The sequence below is a fragment of the Geotrypetes seraphini genome, chromosome 3, assembly GCF_902459505.1.
Source record: "Geotrypetes seraphini chromosome 3, aGeoSer1.1, whole genome shotgun sequence".
Classification (NCBI taxonomy): domain Eukaryota; kingdom Metazoa; phylum Chordata; class Amphibia; order Gymnophiona; family Dermophiidae; genus Geotrypetes; species Geotrypetes seraphini.
In genome coordinates, this window is record NC_047086.1 from 74,978,051 (window position 1) to 74,993,823 (window position 15,773).

At 42.4% G+C, this 15,773-nt stretch overlaps 1 long non-coding RNA gene across 1 annotated transcript in view; it reads right to left on the reverse strand.

The window, feature by feature from the left end:
• Positions 1–15,773, reverse strand: part of LOC117356707 — a 53,255-nt gene that overhangs the window by 14,074 nt on the left and 23,408 nt on the right. Inside the window, exon 2 of the long non-coding RNA XR_004538700.1 lies at positions 2,560–2,653. This is a non-coding gene — a long non-coding RNA (uncharacterized LOC117356707). The remainder of the gene's footprint in view (positions 1–2,559; positions 2,654–15,773) is intronic.

Consider the following 15,773-nt stretch of genomic DNA (forward strand, 5'->3'; position numbering starts at 1 on the left):
AAGAGGAGGTAAGGAGCTTTCAGGAATTTCCAATATTTCCAAAAAATACCTTTTCACCATTTCTCTGGGAGAAATTGACAAGATCTTTGGAAAATTTATAAATCTCAAATTGTTAATTCGACCATTATTCTCCTGAGCTTCCAGCTTTCTCCTGAGTATTATATTATCTTTAACCAGCAAATCTTGATTTTGTTTTAAAGTTATTAGCTCCTTACTTGAATTTTGTGACTCTGTTTTTAATTGAGATATATCCTGTTTTAACATTTTTATTTCTTCTTTTTGTTCTTTTAATTCCTTGTCCAAATTTTTTATTTGAGGGTTTAAAGAAGAATTCCCCAAATTCACTACCAAGTCCCATAATGCCTCAAGTGTAACTTTAGGAGGTTTTGTAGGTGAAAAAAGTTGTAAAGGTGTAGTATCTAACTGTTCTGAGATTAGCTTTACCTCAGTGAAGTCTTGTATTCCCCCAACCTCTGTTGTCCCGGTCGCAGGTCCTTGCAGAGAGAACATGTCACTCTGCATTGTTGTATTCGGCAAGCCCTCCATGCTAGTCTCTGGAAACAGAGAAGCTACCTCCTCGGGTGCATTCTGGTCCCGTGGAGAGCTGGCTGCTTGCGGCGTCGGTTGAAGGGGTGGCGTCCTGAGGTCGGGGCTAAGTGTAACATCGAGCCCAGGGGATCTCACCACCGCACTACTCTCCGGCGGCGTCCCTAACGAGCTGGCACCCGACTCTTCCTGCTCCCGCTGTAGGCGTCAGAGAAAATCATCTATGGTAACCGCTGGGGTTAAGGGTCGCCGGGAGGCTCCTCCGACGTTCCTTCCCCGTCTTTTCGGCATAATTAAAGGTAACTCTCGACGGCGTCCTCACTGCAGTAGAGATGCAGCGGCCATCTTGGATCCTAGATCTCTCTATGTTCACTCTATTTATTTTTATACACCTACTACTATTTTTAATCTACCTTTTTAAATTTTATTGTTAACCGGCCAGACATTTGTTTGATGGTCGGTATATTAAAAACTAATAAACTTGGAAACTTGGATATGATAGAAACTTACAAGATCATGAAGGGTATAGAGAAGGTAGAGAGGGACAGATTCTTCAGACTGGCGGGGGAAACAAAAACAAGAGGGCACTCAAAAAAATTAGAGGGAGACAGATTCAGAACAAATGCTAGGAAGTTCTTCTTCACTCAGAGGGTGGTGGATACCTGGAATGCGCTTCCTAAGGAGGTGGTAGAGAAAAGTACGATTGTGGGTTTCAAAACGGGACTGGACGAGTTCCTGAAGGCAAAGGGGATTGAAGGGTATAATTAGAGGGATACCATACAGGCAAAATGTTTTAAGTAAGAGATAACTTACAGGTAATTGACCTGGGAGGGCCACCGCGGGAGCGGACTGCTGGGCGCGATTATGGTCTGACTCGGCAGAGGCGATGCTTATGTTCTTATGTAGCCCATGGTAGAAACCTCTACAACAGCTTTGTAAAAACCAGCAAAAATTATTTACTATGGACTTCGTTGCATTTACCACAGCAGCATTGCTACCACGGCTTTGTAAAAGGGGCTCTAAGTTTTTTAAGGTGTTTGAAAATTTTGTGATATCAGTTTACACTTCCTTATTGTAACCTCTGTGGGGTTAAAAACATTTTTCTGAGACTGTAAGGGCTCTGGTCTCATGAGGAAAATAATGGCTGCAGAATTATGAGACACATAGCACAAGCATACACTTGCCTGCTGGTTGCCCTGGTAACCAGGGTAAACATTCTGGTTGCTGCTGTTGCCTGATATTGGCAGTTGGGACTGGTCTCTGAAAGAAAGTAGCTGTTGCTGTGTAAGTGGGTATGAAAGAGAGCTGTTTTGGGTTAATTTGAGATAGAAAAAGGTTCAATTTAAGAAGTTATAGGAGATTGATAAGAGAAAAGTGAATGTGGATAAAGGGAACATATTTAATTTTATTTTCCTCAGGGTTTTCCCTTAAGGACCTGAGAAGGATTATTTGAGTAAGTTTGTGACTGTAGACTAATAGTGGAAGATGGAATCTCTTGTTTTAAAATATTTTAGTGAACTTATTTTGGTTGGTTTTTCAAAGAGATTAGAAACAATGAATTAGAGTTTTGGTAATAAAAGAAAATATTTCTGCATGAGGCTTAAATTGAGTTTGAAAGTGAACTGACAGAAATTATTCTGAAAGGATTTCTACATTTTTTTTCTTCCGTTTTATTAAGGTTGACTGTAGCGCTGAACAGTTATAGAAAACAGTTACTGAGCTATAAAACTGGCAGAGTGATAGATTTTTTTTTAACAATATGAGCTTTGTTAAGGCTGTTCCAAGCTGTGCTGAATTCTGTGTAAAAAAAAAATGTGTTGCCAGAATGGGGAAAGGCACTAGATAGGGCAACTTTTAAATTTAAATTTTATTTTCCGGGATAAAATTATTTAATGTTACTAAAGTTCCTGCTGGAGGAGGTAACTGAGCTCTCACAACACCAAGGGAGAAAGGATTTTATTACTTTTACTTGATTAAGATAGGTAGCAGGTGGAGACAATAACTAATACTTACTTAGAGGAGAAACTGTTCCTGGTTCTTGGAATTTGGTCCTGGTCCGGTATTCTTGTCATTGGATCTCAGCAGATGCAGCGCTTGTATAGTGGGCCTGAAGAAAGAAGAGAGGGTTGGGTTGTTTTTAAAACTACTATTCATTATTTTAGGCCCTCTTTTACAAAGGGTGCGCTAAGCGTTTTAGCGTGCGCTGAATTAACACGTGCGCTAACCGCTAATGCGTCCATAGAATAACATGCACGCATTAGTGTTTAGCACGGAATAATATTTAGTACATGCTAAAAGTATAGTGTGCCTTTATAAAAGAGGAGGTTACTGTACACACTTACATTTTTATTTTAAACTAGTCTTTTAGCCCGTTACATTAACGGGTGCTAGAATATATGTCTGTCTGTCTTTCTTTCTTTCTGTCTCTCTCTCTCTGTATTTCTCTCTCCCTGGCCCCCTTTCATTGTCTGTCTTTCTGTGTCTTTCCCTGTCCCCTGTGCAGCAGCAGCAGCAGCATTTCCCCCCACCGCCCCCCCTTCTCTTCCCACGGTCTGGCCTTCTTCCTTTTTATTCACCCCCCCTATCCATCAGCACCTCTTTCATGCTCCCCCTGACCAGCAGTAGGCCTACCTTCCTTTTTCTTCCCCCCCCCCTCCTTCTTATCCCTATGATACACTTACCTTTCTCTGCCCCTGATCAGAGGTTCCCTCCGCCGACAGCTGCCTCAAGGCCCACCCAGTTGCACCCATTGGGAAAGTTCCCTCTGCCGCATTCCGTACAGTAAAGTGCGTAACTTTTCATCCAAGCTTTTTATTGTGTCATCAGCAAACTCAACTCGGGGAAGGTCTTTCCCCGTCAAATTCAACCACATTACTTTCTTCATAGCCATCACTTAGGTCTTTTGCTGAAGCAGAATCTGCAGCAAAGTAACTATCACAGCTCTGCATTTGTGTCTGCTGGTTTTCTTGTACTGTAGATTCCTATGGGGGAGCTACTTGAGTTTGTGCCTGCACAGGCACAGTGACATGGAGAGGTTGCAGTGGGGTAGCTATCACCTGTGGAAGCTGGGCTTGGTATGGTGTGGATGGATAGGTGGTGGGTTGTGAAGGCAAAAATTGCTGGCTTGCCGGATTTTGTTGCAGAAGATGTTGCTGAAGCAGATGATCACTATCCTCCTTGCTCTCCGGGTCCCTTAGTCCCTTGCCGCCTCCCACTTCCCGCGGTCCTGACAAACCTCTCGCCTCTAGCAGCAGCCGCAGCACTCTAAAGACGCTGCTTCGTGGCCTTCTACTGCCCTGATTTGCTCTGTCGCGTGTCTGATGATGCTATCTCCTCCTTTCCCTAAGAGATCCCGAGTGCCTCTCCCATGCATTCTTGAATTCACAGTCTTTTTCTCACCACCTCTACTGGGAGACTAGTCCACACATCTACCAACCTTTCTATAAAAAAGTATTTCCTTTGATTACTCCTGAGCCTATCGCCTCTTAACTTCATCCTATGCCATCTCACTCTGGGATGAAAAACTTTTGTTCACAAAAGAGGAGCGGGACTTGGGTGTGATTGCGTGTGATGATGTTAAGGTAGTCAAGTAGGTTGAAAAGGTGATAGCAAAAGCTAGAAGAATGCTAGGGTGCATAGAGAGAGGAATGGCCAGTAGGGAAAGGGAGGTATTGATGCCCCTGTATAAGACTCCGGCGAGACCTCATTTAGAATATTATTCACAATTCTGGAGATGGCACTTTCAAAAAGATATAAACAGGATGGAGTTGGTCCAGAGGAAGGCTACTAAAGTGGCCAGTGGTCTACATCATAAGGTGTACAGGGACAAATTCAAAGATCTCAATGTGTATACTTTGGAGGAAAAGCAGGAGAGGGGAGATACGATAGAGACGTTTAAATACCTGCAAGGCTTAAATATGCATGAGGCCAGTCTCTTTCAATTGAAAGGAAACTCCAGATTGAGAGAGCATGGGATGAAGTTTAGAGGTGATAGGCTCAGGAGTAATCTGAGGAAATACTTTTTTTTTACAGAAAGGGTGTTAGATGTGTAGAATAGGCACCTAGCAGAAGTGGGAAAGTGTGGGACAGGCACATGGGATCTCTGAGGGAGAGGAGGTAGTGTAAGAGCAGGACCACACATTCTGTGCTTGTACCTTTTACTCATGTAGGCCCCCTTTTATCAAAGCACTTTAGGGTGCTTTTTTTATCACTACCCGCTGCAGTAAAAACTCCAACATTCATAGAATAAGAGTGTCGGAGCTTTTACTGCAGCAGCCATCAATAAAAAACCCTAACATAACAGTTCAGTGGTCGGTTATAGCGGCAGTAAGCTTGAGAAAGGGATATGAGCCTTGATAAAACCCCTTCGGGTGAAACATGTTGGCAGGAAAAATCCCTGAAAGCATGACCACAATTTTAAGCTAAGTATTTAAACTTATTTATACACTAAAGGTGGAAAAATTATTTACAAACTTATAGTATGATCCGGTGAGGAAGTAGTACATAAAGCCTGACACAATGAATATGTTTGAGCGCTAGGTGGTACTTCTGAGGATCTATAAACGTTAACATTCACTGTGAAGAGTGTTAGGAGGGGTCTGAAACATTGTACACCTTCTGGTTTGAAGTTTGAGTCAAATCTTTCACAGAGATTGTGCTGTTTGGTGAATTGATAAAAAGGGGCCATAGACAAGTGACATTTCTGTGTACAAGCAGGCTTTACATAAAAATCCTTTATAAAATTATCCTTATGTGCTTTAAACTTGTATTCATTTTTTAATCCATCTTGGTGTTTAATTTTGAAAAACAATCAACCAAACTAATGTAATCTCCTATAACCACCTCATTAGCACTGCACCCAGTATTCAGAGTGACGTATTTAATTTGAATGTGCTGCTTTTTCTAATTTTACAAAGTTCACTTTGACCACTAGATGGAACCATAAACCAAATGAAAGGGCACAATAGTTTCTTAGAGGAAAATTTTACCAAGATTGAAATAAGCTTGCTAATGATTCCTTTATTAGTATTTTTTTATTATTACATGTAAGGACTGGTAGTTTTGAATTCTCCAAGATAAAAAGGTCTATGTCCATATATAATCAAATGAGTCAGTTGAATTATAATAATAGATGTGTTAATCTTAAAGAAATATATCCATTCATAGATTATAGATTTATCCATGAATCAAAATATTTTAAAGTATTCCAGTTGTTTAAAATAGATTGGAACTCAGTGGTGTACTACAAATTCTGAGGATTTTCACAGATGTGAATCTGGTGGAAAATTACTCTGTTTTCTCTCATGTCTTACAAAGACCTCTCCCCTTCTGTCTTTCATCATCTTCATTGCCTCTTAACCTCACCCATCTCCTCCAGATGTTTCCCACTGTATCTTCATCCTTATGAACTCTTTCTCACATCCCTACTCATATATGTCACTCATCATTGTCATCTTAATCCCTGAATTTCTGCTCACTTTTTTCATTCCCACTCTCCTACTTTACCCAGCTCATGAGATCCAATTTATACTACCACCCAAGCTCTGAGACTCCAAGACTCCCCAATACTTAGCCCAGCCAATCCCCAAGTTTACGCTGTTCTGTTCTTCCATCCAATCTCTGAGTTCTTGGGTAAGTTTGAGTCCCTGCTCTTCCCCCATCACCACAACCCAACCATCAGCCTTCATGTCTTCTTTTCCCTCTTCCCCAGCATCCATTCTTCTCCTTGCCTTCTTCCTTGCCATTTATTTCCCTTACCTCTCTCATTTCCAGAGAACTATTCCTGCCCCCCCCCCTTCCCTCGATCCCTGCCTTTCCCTCCTAACTCTTTCTCCCCTTACATCCTCTGTTCTCCCCAGGACCTTTACAAAGGGAGCACTTCTTGGCTAATTTTACTGACAACCCAGCTAACTTAACAGATAATGTGATGATACTGCACGGTACTCCCTGCTCCCACCAAGCTACCCCTTCATGATACCAAGTTTCTGTAGAGAATAAGAACATAAGAACATAAGCAATGCCTCTGCTGGGTCAGACCTGAGGTCCATCGTGCCCAGCAGTCCGCTCTCGCGGCGGCCCAACAGGTCCAGGACCTGTGCAGTAATCCTCTATCTATACCCCTCTATCCCCTTTTCCAGTAGGTAATTATCCAATTGGAAAAGTAGAATGCTCTTCATCAGCATCCATCTTTCCTAGTATCCATTCACCTTGCCTCTCCTCCTCCTTCTTCTCTTTGTTCTTGTTCCCTTACTTCTCCCTCCACACCCACCTCAGGCGACACTGACCCCACTTTCCTTCCCTGTTCCCAGCATCTGCCAGTTTTCAGACCTCCTTGTTCCAATGATACGAGTAACAACCTGTTTCTTTGGCTTCCTAAGATTCCCCCTTCTTCACCAACATTCCAGTACTGCAAACACATTTGAAACTGCTATCCCTTCTCGCTCAAAAGATCCTATGAACCAAGCCAGTGGTCTCCAATCTTTTTCATGTAAAGGGTTGCGATGTGAATACAAGAAAGCTCTGAGGGCCACCAAAAGATTTCAAGCTTATACATACCACTAATTTTGTAAACCGCCTTGATCTGCTTGAGTAGGTATTAAACATTAATTATTAACACTAATATTGATTCTACAGCACTTCAAAGATATATTTTTAAAACACACTTTATTTTGGATTGTCAGTAGTAGCAAATTCCATAAATGAGACACCTCAGTAACACATTTGCGGTTACTATATCAAGTAGGAAAATCTGAAATTAAAGCATTTACTGAATTTGAAGAGCTTTTCAGTCAACTATTTGAGGGCCACAATGGAGGACTTTAGGGGTCCTGGGGTCATGCATTGCTGACCACGGTCCCAAATTTTCTTGATGTCAGATACAGTTTTCATCTCTACCACCCCCACTGGGAGGCTATTCCATGAATTCACTACCCTTTCAGTAAAGACATATTTCCTCAGGTTATTCCAGAATCTGACCTCTTTCAATTTCCTTCTATGCCCCCTCATTCCAGAACTTCCTTTCAATTGAAATAAAATCACCTCCTGTACATTTATGCTACAGAGATATTCACACTCTTCAAGGCACAGTATGTTACTACTTCACATATCACCACATTCACTAGCAATCTGTGATTCTGGCGTGCAATTTACTTCTTCACCTCGAGGGACCTCAGAACTCCACCCAAATCAGCATGATTGGCGTGGCAGCACTCCTCACAGGTTCCCTTCTTTTCCTGGTGTATAATTTCTTTATAAAAAAAAAATTATGTATATATTTTAAAACATTGCATATCTACTACTTCTATTTGAAGGGTTTTTTTCTTTATACTAAGTTAAATAGAGAACTTAGCTCTTAACGTTGCTGCACCAGTCCCCACCGACACATTTCATTCTTCCTCAGAGTTGGGGATGCTGGACGTGCAGAATTTATCAAGCTTTCAGCTTACTCCTTTCTTATAGCCACTACAGAACACAGAAAACACCTTGGCCTAGTATGGAATATGTAATCACAAACTAACCCCTCACCCTTTTACAAAACTGTAGTGCTGATTTTAGTCAGGTTGTAACAACTCAAACGCTCATAGAATTCTCAGCATCAGAGCTGTTACCATCACAGCCAGTGCTAAAAAATGCTCTACAGTTTTATAAAAGGGGGGATAAAATAGAAATACGTAGATAATGGTTAAACTGAATCGTCATGACTGTGGTGTTACATACAATGCAACACCACAGAAATAGTGACACGTTCCCTAAAGCAAAAAAAAAAAATAATAATTTTTTTTTTCTACCTTGGTCTTCTCTGGTTTTTGCTTTCCTCATCTTCTTGTCATTCTCTTCCTTTCATCCGCTGTCTGCCCCTACTATATGACATCTTCTCTCCTTCTACTTAGTAACATAGTAGATGACGGCATATAAAGACCCGAAAGGTCCATCCAGTCTACCCATCCTGATTCAATTTAAATTTTTTAAATTTTTTCTTCTTAGCTATTTCTTGGCAAGAATCCAAAGCTCTACCCGGTACTGTGCTTGGGTTCCAACTACCGAAATCTCCATTAAAACCTACTCCAGTCCATCTAAACCCCCCCAGCCATTGAAGCCCTCTCCAGCCCATCCTCCCCCAAACGGCCATATACAGACACAGACTGCAAGTCTGCCCAGTACTGGCCTTAGTTCAATATTTAATATTATTTTCTGATTCTAGATCCTCTGTGTTCATCCCACGCTTCTTTTAACTCAGTCACCATTTTCCTCTTCACCACCTCTCTCGGGATCACATTCCAGGCATTCACCACCCTCTCCGTAAAATAGAACTTCCTAACATTGCTCTTGAATCTACCACCCCTCAACCTCAAATTATGTCCTCTGGTTTTACCATTTTCCTTTCTCTGGAAAAGATTTTGTTCTACGTTAGTACCCTTCAAGTATTTGAACGTCTGAATCATATCTCCCCTGTCCCTCCTTTCCTCTAGGGTATACATATTCAGGGCTTCCAGTCTCTCCTCATACGTCTCCTGGCGCAAGCCTCCTATCATTTTCGTCGCCTTCCTCTGATTTTCGTTGCCCTCCTCTGGACCGCTTCAAGTCTTATTACGTCCTTTGCCAGATACGGTCTCCAAAACTGAACACAATACTCCCAAGTGGGGCTTACCAATGACCTGTACAGTGGCATCAACACCTTCTTCCTTCTATTGGCTATGCCTCTCTTTATACAGCCCAGCATCCTTCTGGCAGCAGCCACCGCCTTGTCACACTGTTTTTTCACTTTAGATCTTCGGACACTATCACCCCAAGATCCCTCTCCCTGTATATCAGCTTCTCACCTCCCAGCATATACGGTTCCTTCCGATTTTTAATCCCCAAATGCATTACTCTGCATTTCTTTGCATTGAATTTTAGTTGCCAGGCATTAAACCATTCCTCTAACTTTTGCAGATCTTTTTTCATATTTTCCACTCCCTCTTCGGTGTCTACTCTGTTACAAATCTTGGTATCACTTACTTCCATGCCACTTCCAGAAACTGTATGCCTTCCCCTTCCATCTCTCCCTTCACCCCTATTGGTCTGGCATCCATCTTCTTCCCTTCCTTTCTCCAATGGTCTGGAATCCCTCTCCTCTCCTTCCCTTTCCTACACCCCCATAGTCTGGCATTTCACTTTCTCCTCTCCCTTCCCCCCACTTCCATCAGCATCTGGCCCCTTTCTTTCCCTCCAACACAATTCCATCCAGTATCCTTCCCCCTTATGTCTCTCTCCCCTTTCACTGCACACCAATTCCATCAGCATCTGCCTCCTATCTCTCCCTCCACCATCATTCCATACCACTTGCCCCCTTTCTCCCCTTCCACCATCCTGCCGTGCTCCTTTCTCTCTCCCTCCAAACCAATGCTATGCAAGGTCGCTTGATGACTACATCTGCCGGCTCTGCTGGAAAGAAGTAAATGACGTCGGAGGAGTGGACCAGCAGACACAGTCATCGGGGGACCTTGCAGCAACTCCCCGCATCTACCAGTCCACCCCCTCCAATGTCACTTCTTTCCAGCAGAGCCGGCAGATGTAGTCATCGTGGGACCTTCCTGCACCTCAATGTGGCTGCCGGTCCACCCCCTTCTGATGTCACTTGTTCTGGAGCAGAGCCAGGAGATGCAATCATTGTGGGACCGTGCTGCACTGGAACAAGTATGTTAGAGGAAGTGGACCGGCAGCCGCACTGAGGTGCAGGTCCCATTGTAGTAGGGCAGGAAGATCCTGACCTGGCCGGCTGTGCAGTCCCCTAGGGCATTCACCTGGGGCGGTCTACCCCCCTCCCACCCGCCCTGCCCTTGGTACGCCACTGTCTATCTGTTTGGCCACCATAAGATCTTCATATACAGCCACCGAAGACCCGCTCCTCTTTTGTGCATAAAAGTTCTTTACCCCTAAACTGTACTGCTTCCTCAGGTTTTTGCAGCTCAAATGCATGACCCTGCATTTCATAGTATTAAGTCTGCCAAATTCCAGACCATTCTTCAAGCTTCATTAGGTCCTTCCTCATGTTATTCACACCATCAGGGGTATCTACCCTATTGCAAATTTTGGTATCATCCACAAATTGGCAAAACTTACCAAACAGCCCCTTAAGCAATATCACTTGCCCAAAACCTAAATCTTACATCACATTATTGGTAAAATCCCTTTCCTCAGAGTGAACTCAATTTATCACTACCCTCTCATGTTTCGCTCAACCACTTGACAAAATCAGCACAGACCACAAACTATTGCCTCAGTGCCACATCTTTCCCCTAAAACACAGTGTCACTCTAGATGGCTGCCTAATCTTGCTAATGCTTGGGCTGACTCTGATTTTAAGTGGTGGTTTACCATACATTTTAAATGTGTGCCAATTCATAAGTTAAAACTCTATTAGTACAAGTTCTCTTGCATAGACCTCTAAATATCTATTTGATAGTGGATTCTGCGGATGGGAAGACTGGATGGGCCATTTGGCCTTTATCTGCTGTCATGTTTCTATGACAATGAAGATGATAAAACTAATGTGTTTCATCTTTAGTCCATATTTTTGAAAAGACCATTCATGCAAATGTTGGAATGGCCTGACCTTGTCATTATATTGTTGTCTCCTTCTACTCCCACAGGAAAAAAAAAAAAAAAAGAGAGAGAGACTCGCTGTTGAAGTTTTCATATCATTTCTCCTAGCTTCGGTTTTCACTGTTCACGCCATCATTCCTCAATGCCTCCCACATTTCATCTGCTGGTTCTTAAATCTGCCCCCTCATTTCTCATACTGTTAGCTCACTCCATTTTATTTCTGCATTTTTTTTTACTTCAGTTTTTTCAGTATATGAGACTACAGTATTTCATTTTGTTTTGTTTTCTGGAGTTCACACCTTCCTACCATGGTTGACTATTTTCCCATTATTTCTGTGAAACACTTTACCTCTTTGCCATTTCCACCCGTCTTCTTCTACAAAATCACACTTCCTTAAGCCACCAGATGGCTATTTTTCATCTTCCAAGGGCGCTTTTGAATGGTAGGTGCCAAACATCTTCTCCTTGCAGCACAGGATCTTCAGGGAAGACTTTCCACAGGTGCGAAAAAGTGCTTTAGAGTTCTCAGCCCAACCAACATCCTAAATTCTGACTGCTATTTTGTCACTGTAGCTGAAAAGAGTTATCTTATTTCGTTATGTGCCAATTTGCAGAAACCAAATTCTATGTTTTGACATTGTTTCAGATCGTTGATTGAACCATATCCATGTCATTCTCTTCTTGGTTGGGTTGAGAACTTTTCAGCCTCTCCCCCCCCCACCCCCTCATACAATGAATTGTAATTTTTAATGATATTGGTAAAAATTATGACTTTTTAGACACCATTTATCACATTTAAGTGTAAATCATCTTTATTGCTGAACATCACTCAGCAGCAGAAATACACAGCAAGCAAGAGCAAACAAAAACGGTTCAACAAGTAAAACATTTTCACTTTTCATCCCCCCATGACCCCTCTCCCCAAAACTCCAGAAGGCTCCCCCCACCCCCCCCCCCCCTCAAACACCATACAAGTCAGAGCGAACAGCAGAAGGCTGTTTCTTATACCTTCCAGATAGACTTCAAAAAACCAAAAACTGTAAATACCAATACTGTGAAAACTTATGCTATAAAAAATTGGTAAAATTCTCCCTTTAAACCCAATACAAGGATGACAATTGCACTAAAATTTCCAAGATTAGGTGAAGGTGTTTCAATATGGGCTCAATTATCACTACGAGTGATGTACTGAGCAGTGTTTGTTTAGATCCTCGGGTCTGGTTCTAGTCACCTATGAATACTTGCCTGGGGCTTTTGGTCACTCGTAGGGATAATTGAGCCCGTACTGAAATCCCTTCACCTAATCTTGGAAATTTTAGTGCAATTATCATCCTTGTATTGGGTTTAAAGGGAGAGTTTTACCAATTTTTTATAGTTTATACCTTCCAACCATCCAGACCACAACACCCACCATCCCCCCCAGAATCCAAAACATCCCTCCCCTACCGTAACCTGTACCATACCCCCCACAGAATCCATTCATACCAACAGCCATACACCCAATCATACCCATCCATTCCCCTTCAATGTTCGAGCATATCCGGACAGCATATCCGGCCGAGCATATCCGGACAGCTAGGAAAAGAAAAGGAAAAAGCAGGTTAGAAAGAGTTCAGCACTAAACTCTGAGCTCTAGGTGACAAGGATTGAATATCCTTTTATCACATTTTTTTCTAAAATGATGGATTGTATGCTGTTACTTTAATTTACAATCTGTGGTTTCTGAAAATAATTTATTTTATTTTATTGTTGACATTCTGTACATTCTGGGCTCCTTTTACTAAGCGGTGATAGCGGTTTTAGCACACGCCTAGCGCGTGTTGAATTGCCGCTCGCACTAGACCTTAATGCCAGCATTGAGTTGGCATAAGTTCTAGCCATGTAGTGCGAGTTTAGCATGCACTAAAATCCTGCGTGTGCTAAAACGCTATCGCAGCTTAGTAAAAGGAGCCCTTTATTTTTTGTTTATGTTCACTTTGGGGTCCTTTTACTAAGGCGCGATAGCCGTTTTAGCACACGTTAAACGTTAACATATCCATAGACTATAGTGGACACGTTAGCATTTAGCACGCGCTAATATTTATTATATGATTATATAATATTATATAATTTTTATTATATGATTTGATTGTAATATTTTATTCATTATTGTTTTTAATTTTTGGTCTCCATACCTAAAGAAGGCTATAAAACTGCTAGAGAGGGTGCAGAGACGAGCAATGAAGCTAGTGAAAGGTATGGAGAACCTGGACTACAAGGAACGACTTAGGAGACTGGGGTTGTTCTCCCTTGAGAAGAGGAGACTGCGAGGGGATCTGATTGAGACTTTCCAATTGCAGAATCCACCGTTCTAGGATTTAAGGGTAAACTAGATGCACATCTCCTTAAGAGTGGCATAGAGTGATACGGGTAAGGGTAAATTAAATGCACATCTCCCTTGAGAAGCATACGTGATATGCGAACTAAAACTATGCCAGGGTACACCTGGCGGGGTCTTCGCGTGTGCGGATCACCAGACTTGATGGACCCAGGGTCTGATTCGGAGATGGCAATTCTTATGTTATGTTATGTTATTTATTATGTACTGTATATGTTATGTTAATGTCTTTGTTTTAGATTTTGTTCAGTTTTACTCTGTGTATGTTTTTTGTAAACTGCTTAGTTTTTAGGCAGTCTATAAATTTTTTTTAAATAAATACATAAATAGTTATTTTGTTTGTGTTTATAGATATCTGATGCAGGCCATTGGCCAAAACATGTTTGTGTGGAATCTTTTGAGATAATAAACATCTATAGCACCTTGGGTCATCTTTGTTGTGTTTTTTGCTGCTATATATTTTTATTGAAATATCTGCAAGAAGTGTTGTGGGTTAGATCAGTGGTTCCCAACCCTGTCCTGGAGGACCACCGAGCCAGTCGGGTTTTCAGGATAGCCCTAATGAATATGCATGGAGCAGATTTGCATGCCTGGCACCTCCATTATATGCTAATATCTCTCATGCATATTCATTAGGGCTATCTTGAAAACCCGACTGGCCTGGTGGTCCTCCAGGACAGGGTTGGGAACCACTGGGTTAGATAATATGTGTGAGAGTTCTGAGACATGTAGGGCTCCTTTTACGAAGGTGCGCTAGCGTTTTTAGCACGCACTATAATGCCACGCGCGCTAACCCCGCACTACATGGAAAATACTAACACCAGCTCTATGGAGGCGTTAGCGTCTATCGCGCACGCTAAAACCTTCGTAAAAGCAACCCTTAGTTCTGGGAGCTCCTTGGGAGTTGTTCAGCTCTCCCATGTGGCAGGAGAATATGTCTGTGATAAGAGGAAGAGAAACCAAAAGATTGTAATGGTGCTAAAGCTTAAGGTTTGAGACTATGATGGGAAAATCAATCAGATGTGCTGTGCTGCACTGCACTGATTACTTGATGAATTGTTTGCACTGGGGTTAATGCTCCTTCTAGAGCAGGGGTACCCAATACATCAATCGCAATCAACCGGTAGATCAGGAAGACAACGCAAGTCGATCGCGGAGCCCATCCCTGGCTCTGTGATAGACTCGTGTTGCCATCCACATCTACCGGGCTGATCAGCCTTCCTCTCCCCAATGTCCCCCACCGCCACCCCAAGCTCTCTCTGCAGAAGCATTGGACCAACCAGCGTTCTGCTCCCCGACGTCAATTCTGACATCGGAGAGGAAGTTCAGCCAATTGCTGCCTGGCTGGCCCAGAACTTCCTCTCCGACGTCAGAATTGACGTCGGGGAGCGGAATGCTGGTCAGTGCAACGCTTCTACAGGGCGGCGGTGGCTTGGGGGCCTGTTCCCCGATGGCAGCGGTGGCAAACCTAGTGGCTTGGGGGAGGGCAGGGAGAAAGAAAGAAAGGGGGGCATCTTTCATAGTTTTCCTAACTTCAAAATTCTCATTATTTTCTTGTTTTTCTAATATTCAATATTTCTCCATTAATGCAATTTATCGTTGCAGCTTTCTTAACCATTTTAAACAGAATAACTTATCTTTCAATTAAGCCATTGTAAGGATTCCCCTTTCTGACATGACCATGCTTCACATTATCTATCTTCAGGGTAGACTTGCCTACTCTTTGGTGCACTGATGCAGTTTTGTGCTAGTATTCTATAATACGTTAAGTGTCTCATTAAACTGTCATATAATTGGTGCTTAGAATGCCCTTTTGAGGTGCCGGTTTATAGAATTGTCTTTTATGTTTTATGTGATTCTGGCCTCCGTTTACAAATGCTTAGTGCGCAAAGGGGTCCTGTGTTGCTTTTACCATTTGTGGTAGCAGCTTCCGATAAACCTATGGAAATGTATTACAACAAGCTCATTAGTATTAAAATGAGCACTCCCTTGTAGAGAATGACATGGGGACAAATTTTTCCATGTCCCCGCAGGAACTCATTTTCCCGTTCCGGTGAGTTATTTTCCTGTCCCTGCCCCATTCCTGCAAGCACTGTCCTCATCTGCACAAGCGTCAAACACTTTGAAAACATAAGTATTTGAGGCTTGTGTGGTTAAGGCAGAGCTTATAGAAATGGGGCATAATGACAAAATTCATGGGGATAATGACAAAACTCATGGGGATGGGGAAAAACTTGTCCCGGTGCCATTCTCTACCCTTGTAATG